Consider the following 6,000-nt stretch of genomic DNA (forward strand, 5'->3'; position numbering starts at 1 on the left):
CAATAATACAACAATTTAACATAAACAAATATTTGCCTAAGCATGTCTGTTAGACATGGCTGTAGCTAGATACTCTGCCTACCTACCCTAGGTACATTTGTACGGTCTGATCACTGTGCAAAGGTTGAGGGTCATGCCATATTTCTTTCTATTAGGCTAGATATTTTTCTAAATGTAATCTCTGTGCCTGTACACATGTATGCATGTTGAACTAGTCTACCCTAATATTGTTATGCTGGCACAGTTCAACTGTCGTTCAAACTGTGCAATGGAGAATCATGTATTATACATTTTTGTCTTACAGACAAACATTTGTGGGAACAGGAGTCTCATAAAATGTCAGTGTCCAGTTGCAGGGGGTCAGTTTGAATTTAGAAAATGTTCAGTTGTTTAAAAAAAATATGTTTTGCTCCATGAAGTAATCCAACGTGTACACCCCCATCTAGTCTATTTCAAGTCTTTCATTGATCGAGACAGGTGTCTGTCATCATGACATGCGGCACTTTGAGGTTGACACTCACCTGTCTCGATCAATGAGAGAAGACTTGAAAGTGGTGTAGGGCTCGTAGACCTTAACCACCAACTGTTTTGGACCTCTTGCAGAAGATTTGCTGGTACTCCCCGTCTCCTGGAAAGACATGGTTGTGGTGTTACCAATTTACACTTTTTGTGGAAGGGACATAGGGCAACACGCCTTTGTTGGTAAAGATGTCAACCGATTGGGACCTACTGTAAGTGTTTAGAGAGACTAGTATATTGTTTAGGGCAATGAGGGACCTTGGGAGCTGCTTTTGAAAGGAAAGATCAGTCAACAAAGTGAATGGGCTGGGGGCTGCAGAAGGTGTGAAAAGTCTTAGGTGGGCAGTTCTTACAGAGTATATATATTGTTCTGTATGAGAGGTTGAGGAGAAATGGCACTTTTCAATCGTTCTCATACACAACCAAAAAACTCTTCCTCATCTCAAATACATATCTGTAACCTCCCCCAGCCCATTGACTTTGTATTTGTATTTATTATGGATCACCATTAGCTGCAGCCAAGGCAACAGCTACTCTTCCTGTGGTCCAGCAAAATTAAGGCAGTTATACATTTTAATAACATTACAATACATTCATAACAGATTTCACAACATATTAAGTGTGTGCCCTCAGGCCTCTACTCTACTACCACATATCTATAACACAAAATCCATGTGTACATGTGTGTATAGTGCGTATGTTATTGTGTGTTTGTATGCATGTGTCTATGTTTGTGTTGCTTCACAGTCCCCGCTGTTCCATAAGGTGTATTTTTATCTGTTTTTTAAATCTACTTTTACTGCTGGCATGACTTACTTGATGTGGAATAGAGTTCCATGTAACCATGGTTCACTTAGTACTGTGCGCCTCCCATAGTCTGTTCTGGACTTGGGGACTGTGAAGAGACCTCTGGTGGCATATCTTGTGGGGTATGCATGGATGTCCGACAGCTCGGTGCATTCAACATGTCAATACCTCTCACAAATACAAGTAGTGATGAAGTCAATCTCTCCTCCACTTTGAGCCAGGAGAGATTTACATGCATATTATTAATGTTAGCTCTCTGTGTACATCCAAGGGCTAGCCGTGCTGCCCTGTTCTAAGCCAATTGCAATTTTCCTAAATCCCTCTTTGTGGCACCTGACCACATGACTGAACAGTAGTCCAGGTGCGACAAAACCTGGGCCTGTAGGACCTACGTGGTCCTCTGTAGCTCAGCTGGTAGAGCACGGCGCTTGTAACGCCAAGGTAGTGGGTTCGATCCCCGGGACCACCCATACACGAAAAATAAAAAATAAAATAAAAATTATGCACGCATGACTGTAAGTCGCTTTGGATAAAAGCGTCTGCTAAATGGCATATTATTATTATATACCTTGTTGATAGTGCTGTTAAGAATGCAGAGCAGCACTTTATTATAGACAGACTTCTCCCCATCCTAGATACTATTGTATCAATATGTTTTGACCATGACAGTTTACAATCCAGGTTTACTCCAAGCAGTTTAGTCTCCTCAATTTGCTCAATTTCCACATTATTCATTACAAGATTTAGTTGAGGTTTAGAGTTTAGTGAATGATTTGTCCCAAATACAATGCTTTTAGTTTTTGAAATATGTAGGACTAGCTTATTCCTTGCCACCCATTCTGAAACTAACTACAGCTCTTTGTTAAGTGTTGCAGTTATTTCAGTCGCTGTATTAGCTGACGTGTATAGTGTTGAGTCATCCGCATACATAGACACACTGGCTTTACTCAAAGCCAGTGGCATGTCGTTAGTAAAGATTGAAAAAAGTAAGGGGCCTAGACAGCTGCCCTGGGGAATTTCTGATATTACCTGGATTTTGTTGGAGAGGCTTCCATTAAAGAACATCCTCTGTGTTCTGTTAGACAGGTAACTCTTTATCCACAATATAGCAGGGGGTGTAAAGCCAAACCACATATGTTTTTCCAGCAACAGACTATGATCGATAATGTCAAAAGCCGCACTGAATTCTAACAAAACAGCCCCCACAATCTTTTTATTATCAATTTCTCTCAGCCAATCATCAGTCATTTGTGTAAGTGCTGTGCTTGTTGAATGTCCTTTCCTATAAGTGTGCTGAAAGTCTGTTGTCAATTTGTTTACTGTAAAATAGCATTGTATCTGGTCAAACAAATGTTTTCTCCAAAATTGTATTTATTTATTTTATTTCACAAGTTCTCATTTACAACTGCGACCTGGCCAAGATAAAGCAAAGCAGTGCGATAAAAACAACAACACAGTGTTACACATGGGATAAACAAAACATACAGTCAATAAGACAATAGAAAATCTATATACAGTGTGTGCAAATGTAGCAAACTATGGAGGTAAGGCAATAAATAGGCCATAGTGCAAAATAATTCCAATTTAGTATTAACACTGGAGTGATAGATGTGCAGAAGATGATGTGCAAATAGAGATACTGGGCTGCAAATTAGCAAAATAAATAACAATATGGGGATGAGGTAGTTGGGTGGGCTAATTACAGATGGGCTGTGTACAGGTGCAGTGATCGGTAAGCTGCTCTGACAACTGATGCTTAAAGTTAGTGAGGGATATAAGAGTCTCCAGCTTCAGAGATTTTTGCAGTTCGTTCCAGTCATTAGCAGCAGAGAACTGGAAGGAATGGCGGCCAAAGGAGGAGTTGGCTTTGGGGATGACCAGTGAGATACACCTGCTGGAGCGCATACTACGGGTGGGTGTTGCTATGGTTACCAATGAGCTAAGATAAGGTGGGGATTTGCCTTGCAGAGATTTATAGATGACCTGGAGCCAGTGGGTTTGGCGAAGAATATGTAGTGAGGGCCAGCCAACGAGAGCGTACAGGTCACAATGATGGGTAGTAAATGGGGCTTTGGTGACAAAACGGATGGCACTGTGATAGACTACATCCAATTTGCTGAGTAGAGTGTTGGAGGCTATTTTGTAAATGACATCGCCGAAGTCAAGGATCGGTAGGATACTCCGTTTTACGAGGGCATGTTTGGCAGCATGAATGAAGGAGGCATTGTTGCGAAATAGAAAGCAGATCCTAGATTTAACTTTGGATCGGAGATGCTTAATGTGAGTCTGGAAGGAGAGTTTACGGTCTAACCAGACACCTAGGTATTTGTAGTTGTCCACATATTCTAAGTCAGACCCGCCGAAAGTAGTGATTCTAGTCGGGTGGGCGGGTGCAAGCAGCGTTCGATTGAAGAGCATGCATTTAGTTTTACTAGCGTTTAAGAGCAGTTGGAGGCTACGGAAGGAGTGTTGTATGGCATTGAAGCTCGTTTGGAGGTTTGTTAACACAGTGTCCAATGAAGGGCCAGATGTATACAAAATGGTGTCGTCTGCGTAGAGGTGGATCTGAGAGTCACCAGCAGCAAGAGCGACATCATTGATATACGCAGAGAATAGTCAGCCCGAGAATTGAACCCTTTGGCACCCCCATAGAGACTGCCTTAGGTCTAGACAACAGGCCCTCTGATTTGACACATTGAACTCTATCTGAGAAGTAGTTGGTGAACCAGGCGAGGCAGTCATTTGAGAAACCAAGGCTATTTAGTTTGCCAATAAGAATGCGGTGATTGACAGAGTCGAAAGCCTTGGCCAGGTCGATGAAGACGGCTGCACAGTACTGTCTTTTATCGATTGCGGTTATAATATCGTTTAGGACCTTGAGCGTGGCTGAGGTGCACCCATGTCCAGCTCGGAAACCAGATTGCATAGCGGAGAAGTTACGGTGGGATTCAAAATGGTCGGTGATCTGTTTGTTAACTTGGCTTTCAAATACTTTCAAAAGGCAGGGCAGGATGGATATAGGTCTGTAACAGTTTGGATCTAGAGTTTCACCCCCTTTGAAGAGGGGGATGACCGCGGCAGCTTTCCAATCTCTGGGGTCCAGATTGTCTAGCCCAGCTGATTTGCAGGGGTCCAGATTTTGCAGCTCTTTCAGAACATCAGCTATCTGAATTTGGGTGAAGGAGAAGTGGGGGGGGCAAGTTGCAGTGGAGGGTGCAGAGCTTGTGGCCGGGGTAGGGGTAGCCAGGTGGACAGCATGGCCATAGCAAAATGCTTATTGAAATACTCGATTATCATAGATTTATCAGTGGTGACAGTGTTTCCTAGCCTCAGTGCAGTGGGCAGCTGGGAGGAGGTGCTCTTATTCTCCATGGACTTTACAGTGTCCCACAACCTTTTGGAGTTAGTGCTACAGGATGCACATTTCTGTTTGAAAAAGCTAGCCTTTGCTTTCCTAACTGATTGTGTATATTGGTTCCTGACTTCCCTGAAAAGTTGCCTATCGCGGGGGCTGCTCGATGCTAATACAGTACGCCACAGGATGTTTTTGTGCTGGTCAAGGGCAGTCAAGTCTGGGGTGAACCAGGGGCTATATCTGTTCTTAGTTCAGAATTTTTTGAATGGGTCATGCTTATTTAAGATGGAGAGGAAAGCACTTTTAAAGAACAACCAGGCATCCTCTACTGACGGAATGAGATCAATATCCATCCAGGATACCCAGGCCAGGTCAATTAGAAAGGCCTGCTTGCTGAAGTGTTTTAGGGTTTACTAAGGGTTGGTAACAGGCTGATTGGTTGGCTATTTGAGCCAGTTAAGGGGGCTTTACTATTCTTAGGTAGGGGAATAAATGTTGCTTCCCTCCAGGCCTGAGGGCACACACTTTCTAATAGGCTTACATTGAAGATATGGCAAATAGGAGTGGCAATATCGTCTGCTATTATCCTCAGTAATTTTCCATCCAGTTTGTACTCCTGAGTGGCGCAGTGGTCTAAGGCACTGCATCGCAGTGCTAACTGTGCCACTAGAGATCCTGGTTCGAATCCAGGCTCTGTTGCAGCTGGCCGCGACCGGGAGACTCATGGGCGGCGCACAATTGGCCCAGCATTGTCCAGGGTAGGGGAGGGAATGGCCGGCAGGGATGTAGCTCAGTTGATAGAGCATGGCGTTTGCAACGCCAGGGTTGTGGGTTTGATTCCCACGGGGGGCCAGTATAAAAAAACATGTATTCACTAACTGTAAGTCGCTCTGGATAAGAGCGTCTGCTAATTGACTAAAATGTAAATGTCAGACCCCGGTGGCTTTTCATTGTTGATAGACAAAAATAATTTGTTCACCTCTTCCACACTTACTTCACGGAATTCTAAATTACAATGCTTGTCTTTCATAATTTGGTCAGATATACTTGGATGTGTAGTGTCAGTGTTTGTTGCTGGCATGTCATGCCTAAGTTTGCTAATCTTGCCAATTAAAAAATAATTAAAGTAGTTGGCAATATCAGTGGGTTTTGTGATGAATGAGCCATCTGATTCAATGAATGATGGAGCGGAGTTTGCCTTTTTGCCCAACATTTCATTTAAGGCGCTCCAAAGCTTTTTACTAAGATTCTTTATGTCATTTATCTTTGTTTCATAGTGTATGTTCTTCTTATTTTTATTCAGTTTAGTCACATGATTT

This window comes from Coregonus clupeaformis, chromosome 1 (genome assembly GCF_020615455.1).
Source record: "Coregonus clupeaformis isolate EN_2021a chromosome 1, ASM2061545v1, whole genome shotgun sequence".
Lineage (NCBI taxonomy): Eukaryota > Metazoa > Chordata > Actinopteri > Salmoniformes > Salmonidae > Coregonus > Coregonus clupeaformis.